Source organism: Lissotriton vulgaris, chromosome 5 (assembly GCF_964263255.1).
Source record: "Lissotriton vulgaris chromosome 5, aLisVul1.2, whole genome shotgun sequence".
NCBI lineage: Eukaryota > Metazoa > Chordata > Amphibia > Caudata > Salamandridae > Lissotriton > Lissotriton vulgaris.
Window position 1 is genome coordinate 914,472,104 of NC_141693.1, and position 20,673 is coordinate 914,492,776.

The 20,673-nt window shown below is 44.6% G+C and overlaps 1 protein-coding gene and 1 long non-coding RNA gene across 2 annotated transcripts in view; one reads left to right on the plus strand and one right to left on the minus strand.

Annotated features, from left to right (window-relative positions):
• Positions 1 to 20,673, minus strand: part of KNDC1 (kinase non-catalytic C-lobe domain containing 1) — a 757,927-nt gene that overhangs the window by 315,423 nt on the left and 421,831 nt on the right. The window lies entirely within an intron of this gene.
• Positions 6,941 to 7,762, plus strand: LOC147711797 (uncharacterized). Its single transcript, XR_015295959.1, has 3 exons — positions 6,941 to 7,055; positions 7,140 to 7,223; positions 7,637 to 7,762. It is a non-coding gene; the product is annotated as an uncharacterized LOC147711797 (long non-coding RNA).

The window sequence follows — 20,673 nt, forward strand, 5'->3', positions numbered from 1 at the left end:
TCCTTGGTTCCGGGTGCCACTCATTGGTGTGTCCATGACGTTGACACCGGAGACAGCCCTCCTGTGAAGCACAAGGCTTACAGGGTGACTGACAAGGTTAGAGCACACATTAAGGAGGAGGTCTCCAAAATGTTTGCGTTAGGGGTGGTTGAGTCCTCTAGCAGTCCTTGGGCCAGCCCAGTGATCTTGGTCCCGAAGGCTGCAGCGCCTGGTGCTTCACCGGAACTCCGGTTCTGTGTGGATTACCGAGGACTCAATTCGGTCACGAAGACTGACGCACACCCCATCCCCAGAGCTGATGCACTCATCGATCGGTTGGGGGCTGCCCGGTACCTTAGTACGTTTGATCTAACGTCTGGGTACTGGCAGATCGCCTTGACTGATGGGGCAAAGGAGAGGTCCGCATTCTCCACACCAGATGGGCTATACCAGTTCCGGGTGATGCCCTTTGGGATGAAGAATGCCCCTGCCACCTTCCAGAGGTTGGTCAACCAGGTCTTGGCTGGACTGGAGGATTTCAGTGCCGCCTACCTGGACGACATCGCAGTGTTCAGCGCCAGCTGGGAGGAACACTTGCGCCACCTCCAGGAAGTGTTGTTGGCCCTGCGCAGAGCAGGCCTCACAATCAAAGCCAGTAAGTGCCAGATTGGGCAGGGTTCGGTGGTGTACTTGGGGCACCAAGTAGAGAGCGGCAAGGTTGCCCCCCTGCAACCCAAGATTGATACCATCCTGGCTTGGGCGCCGCCCAAAACCCAAACTCAGGTGAGAGCCTTCTTAGGACTCACGGGTTATTACAGGAGGTTTGTCAAGGATTATGGTAACATTGTGCACCCCTTGACTTCGCTGACTTCCAGGAAGCAGCCACGAAACGTGATCTGGACTGATGCCTGTCAAACGGCCTTTGACACCCTGAAAACTGCAATGTGCACAGCACCTATACTCCAGGCACCCGACTTTTCGAAAGAATTTATTGTCCAGACGGACGCTTCAGAGCATGGCGTGGGGGCTGTTCTAGCTCAGGTGAATGAAGAGGGCCGAGACTTGCCTGTAGCCTTCATCAGTCGGAGGTTACTTCCCAGGGAAACGAGGTGGAGCGCGATAGAGAGAGAAGCATTTGCTGTGGCCTGGGCGCTGAAGAAGCTAAGACCCTACCTGTTTGGAACTCACTTCCGGGTTCAGACAGACCACAGGCCCCTCAGATGGTTGATGCAGATGAGGGGTGAGAATCCGAAACTGTTGAGGTGGTCCATTTCCCTACAGGGGATGGACTTTACGGGGGAACACCGCCCTGGTACCGATCACGCCAATGCTGATGGTCTGTCCAGATTTTTCCGCCTTAGTGATGAGGACTCCCTAGGTCAAGGGTAGTTCTCCCCACATTTCAGCTGGAGGGGACACGTGTTGGACCTGACATCATTGGCTTGAGTCTCTCCTCCATTTTTTCTGTTTGCCTCCACTGTTTTTCGATGTTTTGCTGGTATATGCTTTGGGCGCGGTGTCACTGCTGATCAGTGCCACAGCGCAAGTGCTCCCTATGTTAAATTGATGTATCTATTGTATCCATGTTTGGCTTATTTGGTTTACTGTCAGTCCCTAGTCTAGTGCACCAGGAGTGCCGGGGCTTGTAAATACAAATGCCGCTCGTGGGCTTGCAGCACGTGTTGTGCCACCCACAGGAGCGGCCTCGTAAAAGAATGTCTACGGGTCGGTCATTGCGAGACCCACGTGCAGCCTAGTGCTGTCACGCAGGCTGCGCAAGTATACCTACTTGCCAGCCCCTCAAACCTTCCCTTGACTCCATGTTAGTCACCCCTATGGTAGGCCCACGGGCAGGGTGCATTGTAAGTATAAGGTAGGACACGCCTGACCAAGTTGGCATGTCCTAATAGTGAATTACAGCCATCTTCGTTCTTCACTATTGCGAGGTAGCCTGCTCTCCATTGATTAGAATGGGCCGCCGGGATTATTAATGCTATGATCCTAGCTGGCTCGGGGAGCATGGTGCAATGTCGAGTTTGGTATCCCTGAACTCGGGGTTTAATTACGCATCCGTTGGTGTGGATGGTTTTTGGACTCTGGGTTCGAAAATAGCACTTTTAGAAAGTGTCTATTTTCTTGTCTAACCATATCTGGTTTCTGCTGGTCTTGCGTGTGTGTGACAGGAGCTGGGTGGCTCCAGTGTGGGATGAGTGGGACATTTGCGTTGAGAGTAGGGGGAGAGTAGTTGTTGATAGCCTGCCCTGCCTGATACAATGCTGGCTCCACCTCCTGCCAAGCGGCTGATGGCTCTGTGCCTGCCATGGACGATCCTAGCCCCACCTCCTGCTAGGAGGCCGATAGCTCTGCTCCTGCCAGTGTCAATGCTGGCTCCACCTCCTGCTGGGCGTCTGAGGACCCAGCCCTGCTCAGTGAATAGGCCAGGTGCTTCTGCCTGGCTCCACCCACAACAAACCCAGGATGTTGGGAAATTCCCCTGCATGGACAAAGGGATCAAAGCCGAAAAGGGGTATAAGAGAAGGACCCCTGAACCAAGAATTTAGATCACTTCTGACAAGGAACCCTGTAACCAAGGACAAGAGGCCTGCTGATCTGAGGACTTGCCTACCCCTTCTGCCAGTGTGCTGTTTGCTGGGGGGAATCCTGCAGTGCTTCTTTATTTTTGCCGAGGAACCAGGAGAGAGGAACTGTGTGTGTACTCTCACGCTTGCTAAGAAAATCTCCAAGGACTGGAAGAGTGCCAGTCTCCTGCTGAAGTCACAGGGCTAAAGGACTTCATCTGCTTAAAGTGCTATTTACTGGAACCTGTGAATCCAGCACCTCTGAAAAGAGCCGGCAACCTCGACGCCGACGGACGTCGCCGAATCTAGCTCGACATAGTGGGTAACGGCCCCAGTGTCTCGCTTCCTCGACGACCGGCCGCTGGGCCCGACCGACGCCAGCAGCAACGCCAGTGAGTGGGAGTACGGCTCTAGCTCCAGAGGACCTCGTGTCTGCACCGCTGCTGATCGCATCGGCCTCGTGCCCTCTCAACGCCGTGAGCGCTGCTCACTCTGTGCAACCGCATCATCGACGACGACGCCTGCTGAGGCCTGATCGACACCGAAGACGCGACGCCGGATTGCTCGACGCCGCTGATCATCGTGTGCTTCATTTTCCTAAAGGTACTGTGTTGTTGGGGGTCCGTGTGACTCCGGGCTCGACGTAGCGCTCCTCGCGGTCGACGCCGAACCTTTGGATTAACTTTGCCTCGACGTCGTGTAGCCCCCGTGTGGGTTACCCTGTTGCTAAAAACTGTATTGCCAAGAAGAAGATTTGCTTTGATACTAAAGACTCTTGTGCTAAAGAAGAAACTACCTTTGAACTATCCTTTTTCCCTTCCCCGAGTATTTATTACGATTGTGTACATTTTTGTCGTTATTTGGTCTTGTGCTAAGCCTTATATAAAAATACTTATTTTTATAATACTACTGTGTCGTGTCCATTTGTAGTGTATTCACTTTATTACTGTATGTGGTCATAATTGCTTAACACACAGCCTCTGAGATAAGCCTGTCTGCTCTGCCAAGCTACCAAGGCGGTGAGCAGGGGTTATCAAAGGGTGTGATCCCCTTGCCCTGACTAGAAAAGGTGTGTCCCTATTTGTCAGAAGTGTATACCTCTGCCAACTAGAGACAGCTGGTTCTTACAATTCTAAATAAGTGCGTGATGGTTCCTATATTTACCTGATCGTAATTATAATCCTGTTAGAAGTGACAGGTTTAGAGCGTATTTCTTTTCGCACTTTGGGAGATCAGTTGGAAACAGTGTGTCATCTCATCATCTGGAAAGTATAGAAAAATCACTAAGTTATCTATTCTACATTTTAAGAGATTACAGTGATATTATGAGAGGTCTAACTGTGCGCAGAAGGCAGCCTAATGTGATTTGTTGTAGTAACTGTCTTGTTATAAGTTGCTGTTATTTTAAGCAGTTGCATCTGATTATCTACATACCCTGCGTATATGTGATGTTAATATGGTGTTCTAATATAACAAATCATATTATTTGGTATACCGAGTAACCTGATTCACTGCATAGACGTTTAGGAAGTATAATTTAATACGAGCAAGATACCGCTGAGATACATTATTACTGTGCAGCGTATTTGATCCTGTGCGCTCGTGTATATATGTGCACGTGGTGAACATCCTCGGTTCGTAGCCGTTAATATTTGTGACTGGCAGTGGAAAAACGTTCAGTAGTTACGCATCTGAGTATTTAGTTAGGACGCGAAAACCTGTTGAAGAAGGGTTATCTTGTTTCTGATATATGCGCAATCTTCATAGTTATATTAGCTCTGACAAGAATGCTGTAGTTCTACCGCGTTTCGAAGTCTATTGAACGTGCGTGGTGCACCGCTAGTGGGCTAAATCTGATAAATGAGCTTCGCCTTGACGTGTCTCCTTACCGTTATATTCAGGGTGCAAGTTGCTGCTTGGGGTTCCTTAGTGTGGGCGCCATTGCAGAGACGCTGAGGTGAGGGCTCCGATTTATGGTAAAATTTTCTCGCGATATTCGTGCCGATAAAGGTCAGGTGAAACTAATTGTTTCTGACTGTGTAGTTGGCCAGAGAAGTAGGACTGCTGTTGTGCTGAGGCGCAGGAGAAATAGGTGTAGGACTATTAGGTGCCATGTTCCTATCTCCGTGGCGGTTTTTTGTAGTAGAGAGAAAACTTTATTGAAACAGTGAGCTTCCTTAGTGGAATTCAATGCAGGGGCGTCATTATTTATTTTGTTGGGAAGTTCTGCATTTTTACTTGATGAAGGGTACTGTTAAGGGTCGATATTGTTGTTAGGCAAGATTGCCCAACATAAAGATATATGTAAAGGTCTTCAAAATACTGTATCTTTACACAAATGAAGATAAGAATTCAAAAAATGTCAACTAATTCAGTTGGTATTGTCTATGATACTTAGGTATATGTTTCATACAGGACATAGCTTACATTCTCTCTGAGGCAGTGTACTCTATACAAAGCTATATGGATGATAATCATTTAGTCTTGTGTAGAGTTCTGATATGATTCTATTGTAAAATATATCGATTATCTCAAGATTATAACTTGTGCGTATAGAGTAATCATATTGTCACTATCCAGGTTATCTCTTCATTAAGGCCGTGCCGTACAGTGTCCAAATGGTAGATCCAATAGGTTTCACGTTGTTTTCTGATGTTGATTATATCTTTGCCTGGTTTGTGTTGTCTTGTTAGGGTTAGACTCAGTTTGTGTGCCAGGTAGGAAATTTTGTGATGTTATTCACAAGGAAGAGGTATAGATAAATAGAAAAATTGGCTAAACCAGGCAAAGATATAATCAACATCAGAAAACAACGTGAAACCTATTGGATCTACCATTTGGACACTGTACGGCACGGCCATAATGAAGAGATATCCTGGATAGTGACAATATAATTACTCTGTACGGACAAGTTATAATCTTGAGATAATCGATATATTTTACAATAGAATTATATCAGAACTCTACACAAGACTAAATGATTATCATCCATATAGCTTTGTATAGAGTACACTGCCTCAGAGAGAATGTAAGCTATGTCCTGTATGAAACATATACCTAAGTATAATAGACAATACCAACTGAGTTAGTTGACATTTTTTGAATTCTTATTTTTATTTGTGTAAAGATACAGTATTTTGAAGACCTTTACATATATCTTTATGTTGGGCAATCTTGCCTAACAACAATATCGACCCTTAACAGTACCCTTCATCAAGTAAAAATGCAGAACTTCCCAACTAACTAAATAATGACGCCCCTGCATTGAATTCCACTAAGGAAGCTCACTGTTTCAATAAAGTTTTCTCTTTACTACAAAAAACCGTCACGGAGATAGGAACATGGCACCTAATAGTCCTACACCTATTTCTCCTGCGCCTCAGCACAACCGCTGTCCTACTTCTCTGTCCAACTACACAGTCAGAAACAATTAGTCTCACCTGACCTTTATCGGCACGAATTTCGCGGGAAACTTTTACCGTAAATCGGAGCCCTCACCTCAGCGTCTCTGCAATGGCGCCCACACGAAGGAACCCCAAGCAGCAGTTTGTACCCTGAATATAACGGTAAGGAGACACGTCAAGGCGAAGCGCATTTATCAGATTTAGCCCACTAGCGGTGCACCACGCGCGTTCAATAGACTTCGAAACACGGTAGAACTACAGCATTCTTGTCAGTGCTAATATAACTATAAAGATTGCGCATATATCAGAAACAAGATAACCCTTCTTCAACAGGTTTTCTCGTCCTAACTAAATACTCAGATGCGTAACTACTGAACGTTTTTCTACTGCCAGTCACAATTATTAACGGCTACGAGCCGAGGATCTTCACCACGCGCACATATATGCACGAGCGCACAGGATCAAATACGCCGCACAGTAATAATGTATCTCAGCGGTATCTTGCTCGTATTAAATTATACTTCCTAAACGTCTATGCAGTGAATCAGGTTACTCTGTATACCAAATAATATGATTTGTTATATTAGAACACCATATTAACATCACATATACGCAGGGTATGTAGATAATCAGATGCAACAGCTTACAATGACAGCAACTTATAACAAGCCAGTTACTACAACAAATCACATTAGGCTGCCTTCTACGCACAGTTAGACCTCTCATAATATCACTGTAATCTCTTAAATTGTAGAATAGATAACTTAGTGATTTTTCTATACTTTCCAGATGATGAGATGGCACATTGTTTCCAACTGATCTCCCAAAGTGCGAAAAGAAATACGCTCTAAACCTGTCACATCTAACAGGATTATAACTACGATCAGGTAAATATAGGAACCATCACGCACTTATTTAGAATGATCATCTATATATAAATATGTGGCTCCTAATACTGGTTATCATAAATCTCCCGTGCAGCAACAGTAGAAGAATTTTGCCTGCAAAATACTTTGTTACAAAAACTGCGCACGATTTGGCTCTCCTTTAATCCCTGGCATTCAAGATTAAATCAAATGATACCTTTTATCAGGTAATTCCCCTAGAACTTTCACTGCAAGTTTATCTTTCTGCTAAATGTAAAACAGAAATCTAATAACGCTGATAATAATTTCAGATGTAAACGCACCTGTGATAAACGGTGCGTCCTATAAAGTCCACAAAGTAGAAGATCACGGACTTGTGCCGATAATATGAAAAGGTAACATTCGATATTTGCACTAATACGCCTGCATGCACTATGCGATGACTATAATCATCCGTCTTTAGCCAATTTTTCTATTCATCTATACCTCTTCCTTGTGAATAACATCACTAAATTTCCTACCTGGCACACAAACTGAGTCTAACCCTAACTAGACAACACTGGGTGTTTCTTATGCTCAACTCTTGGAGTCTTAGCGCTCTGCTATCTCCTACTTTGCAGAACCTGTCTTAGGGTAGTTTATATAAGACCTAATACTATAGCATGCATAAATAATTATATAGGTACACAGATTGATCTAGCTAGACGATCTTGATAGAAGGATGCACTATTATAAAACTGTCTTGTAAAATTCTCTGACTGTAATAAGCAATGCAAAATCTTTATGGATGCTTTTTCTTACTTTTCAGAAATTGAAGAACTCCCCGTTTTTTACTTGATGTATTTATGTTTTGTCCTAATTGTTCTTTTTATGATCTGGCCCTGAAGAAGGTGATTTAACTATCAACTATCACCGAAACGTACATAGGCCGTACACATCAAAGACTTGGACATGTATCACAATTTTGATAACAATGTATACATCAGTAAATGACCAAGCAGTAGGACCTCTCTCCTTTACATCTATAGAGGTCTTCTTAGTACATCTTTTGTGTTAGTTTTATGTAAGGTTTTGTCATCATGTTCATATTTGTCTTTTTAGAATGGTAGTGAATGTAGAGGTATGCCTGATAGAGTGAATGACAACAGGATTAGATGAATAGTTAGGGGTGTTTTGCTTCAATTGCACTTTATAAAATTTATATTTCATTTAGACAGTTTGTTATTTAAGACTATATTTGCGTGTCACAAAATAATTTATATCTATGTATAAACCATTAAATTGAAAAACAAAAACAGAAAAGAAAAATAATAAAATAATGTTTTGAAGAAATTACAGGTCTTTCTCTTCCTTATAGCATCCTTCTCTATAACATTTCTGATAAATTTCTATGATAAAGTAATATAGGTCTAGTCAGAGGTAACCCCTTTGCTTAGTTTATTTTTCTCTCCCCCCTCTGGACCTGAAATTATACTGGGAGAACTCTTCCTTTTGCTAGAATGGTTTAGGTCCTTCCTCCATAACAGATCTCAGAGATTCCTCATTAACGGCAACTTATCAGCTCCCACCCCGGTCACAGTTGGAGTTCCCCAAGGTTCAACCCTGTCACCCACCCTCTTTAATCTTCACTTAGAGCCACTCATTGAAGTTCTTCGTACCGCCAACATCTCCTACCACATGTACGCGGACGACACCCAAATATACATCAATATTGCATCACTCGAGGAGATCCTTGCCCTGAACAAGACCCTGAAACTAACTGTCCAATGGATAGCCGCTAACCGACTGAAACTCAATGCAGAGAAAACTGCATTTCTCCTGATCTTCCCTTCAAAAGCGAACCCAGATATTCAGATGTGGATCAAAGCCATCACAGCCTTAAACTGACCGCTGACCATTGTGGACTCCGCCAAACCTTTGGGCATACTCCTTGACTTGTAACTTGAACATACAAGACCACATTAACTCAATGGCTAAATCGGGAAACATCCTTTACAACGCAACATTTACAACGCAGTGCTGTTACAACGCAAGTATTACAACGAAAACCATTACAACGCATTACACTGGGTGGTGCTCAAGGATAAGGAATACGTTTAATTTACTATCCAACACCTTCCTTAGTGTCCACGGGGACTGGAGTTGGAATAGTAAATTAAACTATTCACTATCCAGCACCCCTAAGTGTAATGCGTTGTAATGGTATGCATAGTAAAACCTGCGTTGTAACAGCATGCGTGGTAAAAGCATGCGTTGTAACATCATACATCCGCTAAATCAGCTAGATTCCACCTGAGTTACCCTGTGGAAGCTGAAACCTTTCATTGATGCTCCTGACTTAAAAATGGCAGTCCAAGCATTAGTCATCTCGAGACTGGAATATGGATGTTCCACCCTCAGGGGATTAAACTTTCATTGATGCTCCTGACTTAAAAATGGCAGTCCAAGCATTAGTCATCTCGAGGCTGGAATATGGATGTTCCACCCTCAGGGGATTAACCAAGATCTCCTTGGCACCTCTAAAAGCCTGCCTCAACGCGGCCGCTAGACTACTCACAGGCACTAGGAAATTCGACCACATCTCTCCACATATGAAAGCACTAAACTGGCTCCCACTGGAGGCCAGAATACTGCTGAAACTGGCATGCATTACACACAAGGCCCTATACACAAACTCGCCTGCCTATCTGGCCCAGAAACGTGTGATATCTGGAGGAAGCAGGAACTCCTGGTCCGCTAGAAACTTCCTGCTCCAACCTGCCCATTTTCATAAAAAAAGAAACTACAAGAGGGCGTTCTCTGGAGCAGCACCAACAATTTGGAACGCTCTCCCACCTGACATCAGAAAAATCCCTTCTCTACCACATTTCAAGAAGGAGGCCACAACTTTCCTCATGTGTAAATTCCTAGTGTAATGGCCTGCTATCACCCGCCACAGTGTGCCTGATGAATTTTAATCTTTTGTTTCTTCCTCAGATGACCATCTCACCCTGACAAGAAAATGCCGGGCCTCTGTTTTTACTGATCCTAATTATAACCGTAACCATACATTTGTGTCCCCTTTTGTCTCTATGCTCTCAGCAACCCTACCCTGTGCCAAACTTTGTATATTTCTGTACTTGAGACTGTTTGTTTGTTTACGGTGTAACCATGTAAAGCGCTCTGATACCCTCACGGATCAAGTTTGCGCTCTATAAAACATTAAAATATTAAATAAAATTATCTCAGAGGCAGTGCGTAAAGCATTTGTGACCACATACAGTAATCAAGTGACAACACTACAGATGGGCACCACACAAGTTGTGTAGTATAAATAATTATTCTTTATATAGATTTAACACAAGACCACAAATGACTAAAATCCACAATACTGTACTTAAAATGGTAGAATTAGCTTAGTTCTCTTTAGTTCTTAAAATGCGACACTTTGAGTTAATGTGTTGCAAATATGGAAATGCGGCAAAGATCTGATGCAAAGAAATAAAGAGGTCAAGTTCTTCCTGATTCCGCATGCTACTCCGATGTTGAGAGAAGTCTTGGCTCGATGCGTCAGCTGCAGCGGCAAATCCCTTGTTCAGTGATGCGACGACAGCGGCTTTGGCGGCGACACTCTTCTCCGACGATGCAAGACGCTTCCGCTGAGTGCGACAACTGCAGCGGCGACACCCTTGTGAAGTGATGTAACTACAGCAGCTCGGACGGCGGCCGGTTCTCCGTGGTTGCAGGACGTTTCATGAGATGCGGTGCAATGCGTCAGCTACAGCGGCGACATCCACGATTCGATGGTAGCGGCTGTGACGGCGACACGCTTCTCCCTCTTGAGTCGCGCTTCCAGCTCTTTGCAACACACAGTCCCTCAGAAGGCCCAAAACAGCAGCAGGAACTTCCAAAGAACTCTGGAGAGCTGGGGGTTGAAGTCTGTTGTCCGTGAGACTTCATCAGGAGGCAAGCTCTTCTCTCAAGCCCTTGGAGATCCTTCACAAGTTGAAATAAAGCACACAAAGTTCGTTTCTCCTTCCATTGGCAGTCAGGCAACCACTGCAGGCCAATCCCCCAAGCAGCACTTCCGCTTAGGGATAGTCTCTCCTCAGTTTCTTCAGGTTCCTCTCCTCAGCAAAGGTTTCTTCTTGTTGTCCAAAAGTGATCTAATTTCTTAGGATCAGGGTCCCATTACTTATACCCCAAAATCCTTTGTCCTCTGAGGGCAGACCGGCCTTTGCCCAGTCCAAACCAGTTCTGGAGCACTCTGTTGAAATGACTCCCTCCTTCCTTTCACAGTGCAGGGCAGAACCATCAGATGCCCCACAGGAGGTGGAACCAGCATTGTGGAGGAAAGGCACATCCCTGGATCGCTCTGTTGACATGACTCCTTCTCTCCTTTCACAGTGCAGGGCAGAGACATCAGACGCACAACAGGAGGTGGAGCCGGCATTGTGGAGGGAAGGCACAGCCCTATTCAGGTCCCAGGTGCAACTTCTCCCTCCCATCTAGATGCAAATCTCTCTATTCACCACTGGGCTGACTCACCCTGTCGCCTGGAATCCCCCAGCCCTGTCACTCAAACTCCAGACAAGGAATACACAACCTAGCAGATGCAGGCTTGGATAGTTAGACAAGAAAACACCTACTTTCTAAAAGTGATATTTTCAAAAACAGAATGTTAAAATCAACTTCACTAAAAGATGTATTTTATCATTCCGAGTTCAGGCATACTAAACTCGAATTTCTACCATGTTCCCTAAGTCAGTTAGGATTATAACATTTAATAATCTAACTGTCCATTCTGGCCTATGGAGAACAGGTAGCCCTGCAATAGTGAAAAACAAAAATGGCTGTAATTCCCTATTCAGACATGCCACACACACCAGGGCATGTCCTACCTTATACTTACAATGCACCATGCCCTTGGGCCTACCATAGGGGTGTCTGATATGAAGAAAAGGGAAGGTTTAGGGACTGGCAAGTGGGTGCACTTGCCCAGTCAGCATGGCAGTACCAGGCTGCACACAGGCTCTGCAATGGCAGACCTTAGACACACTTTTACAGGCTGCTTCTGTGGGTGGCACAACCAGTGCTGCAAACCCACTAGCAGCATTTGGATTACCAGCACTGGGCACTCCTGGTGCGTGGTACTAGGGTCTTACAGGTAAACCAAACCAGCCAATCATGGAATCACTAATCCATACATCAATTTACAATAGGGAGAGCATATGCACTTTAGCACCGATCAGCAGTGGTAAAGTGCCCAGAGTCATAAAACCAACAAAAACAGGTCAGACAAAATGCAGGAGGAAGGCAAAAAGTTCAGGAATGACCCTGCAAAAAGGGCCAAGTCCAGCACCCCCAAAACAATCATTTTAAATACAAGGCAAATCTTTGTAACAAAGGTTGTTGCATTCATTGCCCACCCCTCAGAAAAAAATTCATGATTGATGACTGTCTAGAACAAAAACAGTTTTTTTGGCAGTCCTGACACTTTTCCTTGAAACAAAAACAGATTATAGAACAATGTTTCCGCACATTGGGGCAGATTTATGTTAACTGGCGCATCCCGAGGGATGCGCCAGTTAACGTGCACCACAGTTACGCCACCCAGGGTGCGCCGCATTTATAATGCGGCGCACCATGGTGCAAAAACGGCACAGATGCGTGACGCATCTGTGCCGGAAATGTGGCGCATTGCTGGAGTTGCGTTGCAATCGCGACGCAGCTCCAGCAAGGCTCGGGGGTGACCCATCTACACAATGCTGCATCAAAACCTACGCCTGCTTCAAGCAGGCGCAGGGTTTTAACGCAGCATTGGCCAGAAAGTGACTGAGTGAAATCTCATAGATTTCACTCAGCCACTTTCAGGAGGTGTTCCTGCGCAGGAACGCCCCCCCCCCCCCCCCCTGCGCAGGAACACCTCCTTATGGCGCAGGGCTTTGCAACGTGACGCATCTCCTAGATGCGTCACGTTGTAAATAGGGTGCACTGTTTGCGCCGCAGTTGCGTCAAATAAAGTGACGCAATTGCGGCGCAAGGGCATCATAAATCTGCCCCATTGTTCTTTGGTTTTCAACAATCTCTTTGTTTTCTGCAAACATTTTATTTGCCTGAGGGCTGCTACACCTGCGACATCACTTTTCTGCCTCCTTTGGCTCAATAAATGAATTACAACCTTTGCAGAAACTCATTTAAAACATCTGACTTTCTCCAGACAATAAACCCTCCAACAAAGGGTAGCAGCCCAGTGAAAAGGTTTGAAGCGGAGATGACACACCTCACAACGGTAATGTCTCCCGGATAACTCAACGGAGTGGAATGTGTCTGACAAATGACAGCTACTATCTGCTACCCCCTTTCATTCAAAAGTAAAGGCCAAAGTACGCGCCGAGCAGCAGACACTCTCACATCTCTCTTTATACTTAAGCAGGTCCAGCCAATGTTTTAAAACTGTCAGAATTATACTCCCTACATATGGAAGTTCGAAGAAAATGATTTCTTAGGTAGTAAAAAAGTAATTATCATTCCTGATGGGAGGACTTCTTTCTCAATTTTAAACCACGGATATTTGTTTTGTGGAGCCATGCCTTCTTTGTTGCTGGAGAATCAAGGACATGAAAAGGTTATCATTATCGATATGGACCATATCTCAAGCTGGTGGGAGGTCGATGATGTGTATGTTGACTAAGCATGCTGGCGGTGCAACGTTAAAGTTCTAGTACTCGTCAGCATTCTAGCACGGCATAAAACGGCCTCAAGAGGGCACCAGAGCACAGCAAATAGTCTAAAAATGATCGTACTAATAGGGGAAAGAGAATACTCATGATGCAAAGTAACATGTTGCTTGATGCTCAGGAAATCCTGGCACTCGAGGTTAGCCTGAAGATTAATTATTACATTTAAATGTATAATTACACCTCAACACAGACGTTGTGAAAGAAATGTTGAAGCTAATGGGGAGAAACATTATTGATGATGTATATCTGGGATAACAGCCAGTTCGGAATGGTATCGAAAGGATTCTTCGCTACTGCAATAGTTGGGTAATTTGACTTTTTCCTCGGAGACCCACACAAGCATCCAATACCTGTAAGTCATTCATCCAAGGCTGATCATCACAAAGATGAGCCTCGTACAATTCAATTGCTGAAGAGATGCCCCTGGTAAGTGATACTCACAGAGATCCCGAGCAGCTTGTAACACTGAATTTCCTTCTTTGGATTGCGGATTGCTCCTCCTACTCCTCTGAATTGCTCCTCCCCCATTTGGTTGCCCGTTCCGGGGCAGATTTAACACTGGAAAGGTGATGGGAGGAAGACTTGCAATAAGTATAAGCATTGTCAGTCACTCTGGTTAGCATTCCAACCCATCGTTATTTTGCCCACAATGCCACCTCAGTTTGGAGCCAGCCATATGTAAATCAGTCTTGACCCTGCTCCAATAGGAACATTCCAGCCCAAACCACCAGACCAGGTCCTCCCTGAACCGGATCACATTCAAGCCAAGACTGGCTCACTCTGATTGGGTCTTTTCAGTCAGGTGTAGACTGGTTCCATTGGCACAGTGAGCAACAAGCCCACGTCTTGGCACAGTACACCCTTGGCCACTTACAGTGTTACCTCAAGTACAGAAAAGGTGACCACTGGCTTGGGGTAACATGGCAACCCATTTTTTTGACCTCATGGCACCTTAGGTTGGACTCAGCCATTTGTAAATCAATCTTGACCCTGCCCCAATATTCCTATTGAAGCTCATGTAGCAATCCCGCCCGAACCGCCAGGTCCTCTCTGAACCGGAACACAAACCTTGATTGGTTCTCTTTCGCCAGGTGTAGCTTGAAGTAAATCCATCCCTCAGATTAACAAGAGGCTTTTGCATCCACTCTCCCGGAGCTCGTCTGCTCTCCAGGACTGGTATTTTGAATCTTTCATGTCGGGTGCCTTGGACAAGGAGTACGGTCCGCAGTGCCTCAGTCTTGTACAGGCAGAGGGGTCAAAGGTGACTGTCTGTAATTGTAATCTTTGGCTCATGGGTGAGCTCTGCATTCATCCCGATCTCCAGGTTTTCCTTCCATGCACATACTTACCCGGCGTCATCGCCACTGTGATCCTCAGGTTCCAGGGGGCATTTTCCAGTGACAGAATGGGAGGGAGTTGAATGAACGCTTACCGTGGAGGTCGGAGTCTCAGCGGTCAGTAACCAGCGTCTCAGAATTAAACTCGAGGGGAAGGCAGCAGTGATGGGTGTTGCGATGAGCGTTCTACCGCAACACCCATTGATTTTGATGCTGCCCCATATTTAAATATGGGGTAGTGCCAAAATTAAGACCAGGGAAAAATGTTTAATTTCTCCTCGTTTTTGCTGTTTCTGCGTGTACTGCATTGTGCAGCACACATACAAACAGCAAATGGCCAATTATTTTTTATGTGCAGGAAGGTGACTAAAAAAATGACATTTTGGACCTTCTATGTGTGCTGCATTAAGCAGCACACATAGAATTTAAAAACACAATTTAAAGATTGTTTATATGCAGGAACGGAGACCTTCCTGAACATAAACAATCTCCCCCTCAACACAAACACCCTTGCACTATGGTGCAAGGGTGCCTGTGTTGGCACTAGGCTGATAAATTTAGCACCAGCACAGGGGGAAATGCAGGGCTGCACCATATTTTTGTAAATAGTGCGGAGTTAAACCAAGGATGTTAACGCACCACTCCACGACCTCATAGTAAATATGCCCCTATGTTTTAAGTAAGCAAGTTTATTTTTATACAGTTGTTGTATAGTTGAAAGCAATATCTTAACTGCTTTTATGTGGTCACATTTGGCTGTTACTCCTAGAGATGCCGGTTTTAATAAAAATACTTTTAAGAAATACAGGAGATGGTGAAAAAGGGAAATTGACAGGAGGGGCCAATGAGGAGTAAAGACAGTGGTAAGGTGTGCCTAAGTGATGAACAATGCTCGGCCAGTTTGGCCACCTCAATTAGAGACTTCGCGCAGAAACATTTTAAGAAAAAGCGTTCAATTAATGATATAGAACCCCAAATGTTGTAGATTTTGATAACAAGGGCATGTCATCTGGTTCCTCAATCATTTTGGATAATTTTGGGATTTCTTCATTCTCATTTCTCAGTGCTGGGGCATATAGAGCTGCATCTCTCCTTATCACCACATATTAGCATATATTCCAGTTGAGTTATATCTTGCATGACGTGGATGATCACAATGTGTAAACATAAAGATAAATATCTGCTCCTAAATTTTAATTGATGGACTTATAGTGACCTCATATAAAAGAGGCACAAAGAAGAATGGATCAAGTCAGCCATGTAAACAGGGCCGGACTCGGAATACACCCCGGCCCTGGCAAATCGAGTTGGACTTGCTGCGGGGAATAGGGGAGTGAGGGCATATGGGATTCGCATGGATTACACTGAAGCTGCTTTTTTGACGGGGATGATTTAGCAGCAAAACCAGCCCCCGGTAACAAAATGGCCCCCCAGGTGTCCAAAACTGGCCCACACACTGGCGGTCCACCAGGGAAACGCACAGTGCCTGCTACAGCCGGTCATGCCCTGCATGTAAAGCAAGTTTGTAGAAGTTTCTATATTTGGCTACTTCTGCTTCGGTGTCAGCTCCAGTGTTTCAGGGTGTCTCCTCCTCCCCGATTCAGAGATGCGTCTCTCCTCCTCCCGAGGAGAGACACATCTCGTAGGTGTTATCACGGAGTACAGCCAAACAGCCACACCGTGTGACCACGGGGCACTCCCTAGTACTCGCCTCCAATGAGGCAAGTTGTTCCTCTCTAATGGGTCATTGGACCCTCCAAGTGGATAATGACTATAGGTCACATCCACAGAGTGGCACTACCAGTATTATATGGTAAGATTGGAGCCCCTTAAATTTGGTCCTGATGAAAGCCATGTACCTACCGGGACTTTTGGCTGAAACATGTTGACCTACCCTTCTACATTTACACAGCGGTGATGGGATGATTGTTTTCTTACTCACCGCGTCTTTGTTTTTAGATACCACGCAGTTCCCTTACTGAATAAAGTTGCATGGGGGTACTGTGATGGCTTTTTAATTACACTTTTTTCCTTTTGGGCCCCCACTCACCTTAGAAAGTGCATCCCTGTCGTCAGGTGTATGCCCACCCTCCACCAAACGGGGTTTCTGGAGGGCGAGGACTGGCAGATGATGAAGCATGAAGCATGACACCTGGCAAAGCAGGCTGAGTCAGACCTGGGTTGAATAGAGAGATCTGCATTGAGTACTGGAGAGGGGTAGCTCCTTGACCTGAATAGGGCTGTGCCTGGCAAGGTGAATGCTAGCTCCACCTCCTACTGTGCGTCTGATGACAGACCCCCTCTTTCTGAAAGGAAGGATGCAGCCTGGTAAACAAAGTGCTCCAGGCCTGAGCGGAACCGGTTCTGGCTGGGTTCAGTAACTAGAGACTTTTGAGAACAAAGACTTTTTGGGGTATGAATATATGTGACCAACCCCCTGATTTTAGTATTGCTGCTGGATGTCAAGAGGATCCTCTGTCCGTGTGACTGAAGGAATCTGCAGGAGAGGACTGTCCTTGTGCTTGTGTGCTGTTTCTTGGATTGGCCTGCAGTAGTTCCCCTTGCACTTGGAAGAAGGAAAAGGACTTTTGAGAGACTTTTATTTTGCTAAGCAATCACCCACGGTCTAGGGGAGAGCTAGCCTCCTGCTGGAGTCACAGGCACACCTGACTCCCCCACCAGCCTCCTGATTCCTCCCAGCAAGGATTTCTATCTGCAGGTGAGCCCCTTGTCAGTTCCAGGGTCTCTAGTCCTACGACGTAGAAGAGAGTGCTGAAATCGTCGCTAATACCCGTTTGCGAGCCGCCGCAGCTGATGAACGTAAGAAAAATCATCGCGCTGCTGCCGCCGAGCGCTCGCAAATCAACGATCATCGCATCGCAAGCTTGCGGGCCACAAAGTGCTCACTAACCCCCGAGATCATCGCATTGCATGTTTGCGGACTTGTCGAAGGCTTGCTAACCCTAGATCATCACATCGAAATCATCGCATCAAGACATTGCAGAGCGGGCGCAGTGCGTCTGCCATTTTCCTTGCATTGCCCCCGGATCGTCGCTCCCTCGCGGGGCGCCATTTTCTTTCATCCCAACAAGGTTGCACACACAACAGGATCAGCGCATCATCCTCCCTTGCGGCAAGGATTGAACGCATCGCTGGCCTAGTGTGAAGAAGTCTGTCGCTTTGTCCTGCACGCACCCGCAGACCGGCGCATCATCCTCTCTTGCGGCAAGGATTCAACGCATCGCGGGCCTAGCGTGGGAAAAATCATCGCTACAGCTCGTTTGCGATATTTTGCTTGTTTTGCTATGAAATCCAGGTACTTTGTAAGTAAAAGGGTCACCGAGACCCCTGCTTTGAACTAAACCCCTATTTGATCTCTTTTTCCAGCTTTTCAAGAGTACCTCCCTTTTTCAGTATTGTGGCTTTTTACCGTTATTGGTCTTGTGTTAGGTCTATATATAAAGATGCTTATTTTTTATAACTACTTGTGTGGTGTCCCTTTGTAGTGTCCTTCACTGTGTTACTGTGTATGATCATAATCCTTTACACACTGCCTCTGAGATAAGACTAGCTGCTCGTGCTACGTTACCACAGGGTTGAGAAGGGGTTATCAAAGGGTGTAGCCCCCTTACTCTGACTTAGGAAGAAGGGTCCCTACTTGGACTGTGGCCAGCCACTGCCAACTAGAGACCCCCATTTCTAACAGTACTATTAAGAGTACACCGCCAAGAAGGGGGACAGAAACCCTAGAATGAAAGGGGAAAGATTGAATCCTCTTATGTAACAGAAAGGCAACTGGAACTGAAGGAAGCATGAGGAAAAAGAGGCAAAGACTAAGACAGAGAAGTGGATTAGAATTTTTCACTATATTTTGACTTGTGTAGAGTGGGGAAAAAAAGTAAAACGTGTAGACAATTGAATAGATTACACCTATTGCATATTTTTCAAAACTGCCCTCATCCCCCCTTTGCAAGTGGAAAGTAGGTCTCAAACATATGTTTTTTTGGTACCTGGTTAAAAATGCAATAAGGTGTGCAGAACATGAATTAAATCTATAAGGGATAAGAACTGTACCAAGGGAGAAAATGGAACAAGTACAATCAAAGCTTTTCTTGATTAATCTTGTAGGATTAAGTAAAAACCAAATTAGCCTTGAAAGAGGAAAGCTGGGAGACATAGAGGAGATCTGTGAGATTTAGCAGAGAATTAGTCTGCCACAGTTGAAAGATAATTGACAATGAATTGATCCTGAAATTAGGAATTGTTGTGTTCCATTGAGCCTGACATAAGAAATCAAAAATACGGGGATAAGCGATATTGTTTAGGATCAGAGTCCTCCCTGAAGTCTTTAATATGTTCCTAGAATGTTAACGGATTAGGACAAATGCTTAATAGAGAGCGTCTTGTTAAACTTTAAAAGGGAATGACATTATATGTTTCCAGAAGAAGTGGCTGTCTGTAAAAAATAAAAACGTTTTCAATGATTTTGTCCAAATTGTCTCGCCGGCCGACTTGATTTCCCTCAGGGGTTTTAATATTATTAGCCTCTACAAGAGTAATAAAGGTATTAAAGAAATGAAACATTGGCTGTTCATGGATCTAAGCAAGATCTTAATGAACATTTGCTTTGATTAGAAATCTAATTTTGCAAATGTTTTTGTATTACAGAGCAATAGCAAACTCTAATGTAATTGAGGAAGGTAACGAAGAACTTATGTCACAATCAGAAGAACAAGGTGATCAAAAAAGATTGTGAGTGTATAGCAGAATATAATTCCCTTATGTACAAGGAATACCTACAATAATATAATTCCAACTGGACCTAAAGGATAAGGTAATCCCAGAAAAGGACATGGCGAACATTTGGTGTTTTGTTCAGAAGGGTACAGGGGTTGAATCACACGCACTAACATGCATGACACCAGAAGAAAACTGGATCAAGTAGTACCTGAGGTAAATATATGCGAATGGAAGCAGATAAGTTTCAGTTGATGCATACATATATGATGAGGAATTACCCTTCTAACTAAAGACAGATGCAATATAAACGATAATATAAAATCTTAGCAGTGGTTCCAGATGATTTAAATTATGATCAAAGCAAATCTAGATTGTGGTAGAGGTTTTGTTTCACATGTCGCTTCTCTTTTCAGATATGACAAAAAAGGCCAGTTTCCCAGAAGTTGCAGGGGGAACTATTTAAGCTCATTTAAAAAATAAAGGGACCTGATGGATACTAGAAACTATCGCCTTTGTAGTTTGGAACATAGGAGCAAATCCTTATTCTAAAGCAATCTTATTATGTATGAAAAGATTGGATAGATAGTAATGAGCTTATCCTGATTAAACAAGGAGGTTTTAAGGGTGAGCATTCAAACATAGATAACTGTTTTAGTCTTTGGACAATTGCACAAAAAAGTTTTAAATATGGGGCAATTAAGTTTGTTGTTTGGTCGAGTTTCAAGCTGCTTTTGAATTGATTAATCTGGAGATCTTTTGTCAAATATCAGAATGTATGAACATCCCCCAGGTTTTGCTTCAGAATAAAGAGAAATTCACAGGATTAATTGAGAGAGAGTGGAACTAAATAAAAGTGGTTCACTATATAATAAAAACCCTATGAATAAAGATTTGCATCAGGGGTGTGTAATAGCTCCTACACTCTTCACACTTTCTCTTGCTTATGTCCCCACTTCTCTCCAAAATGTTCACTAATTTTCTCCAAGGATGGACATCCAGCATGCCCCACCTGCATTTTCCGTTGACCTAATAATAATGGATATGAC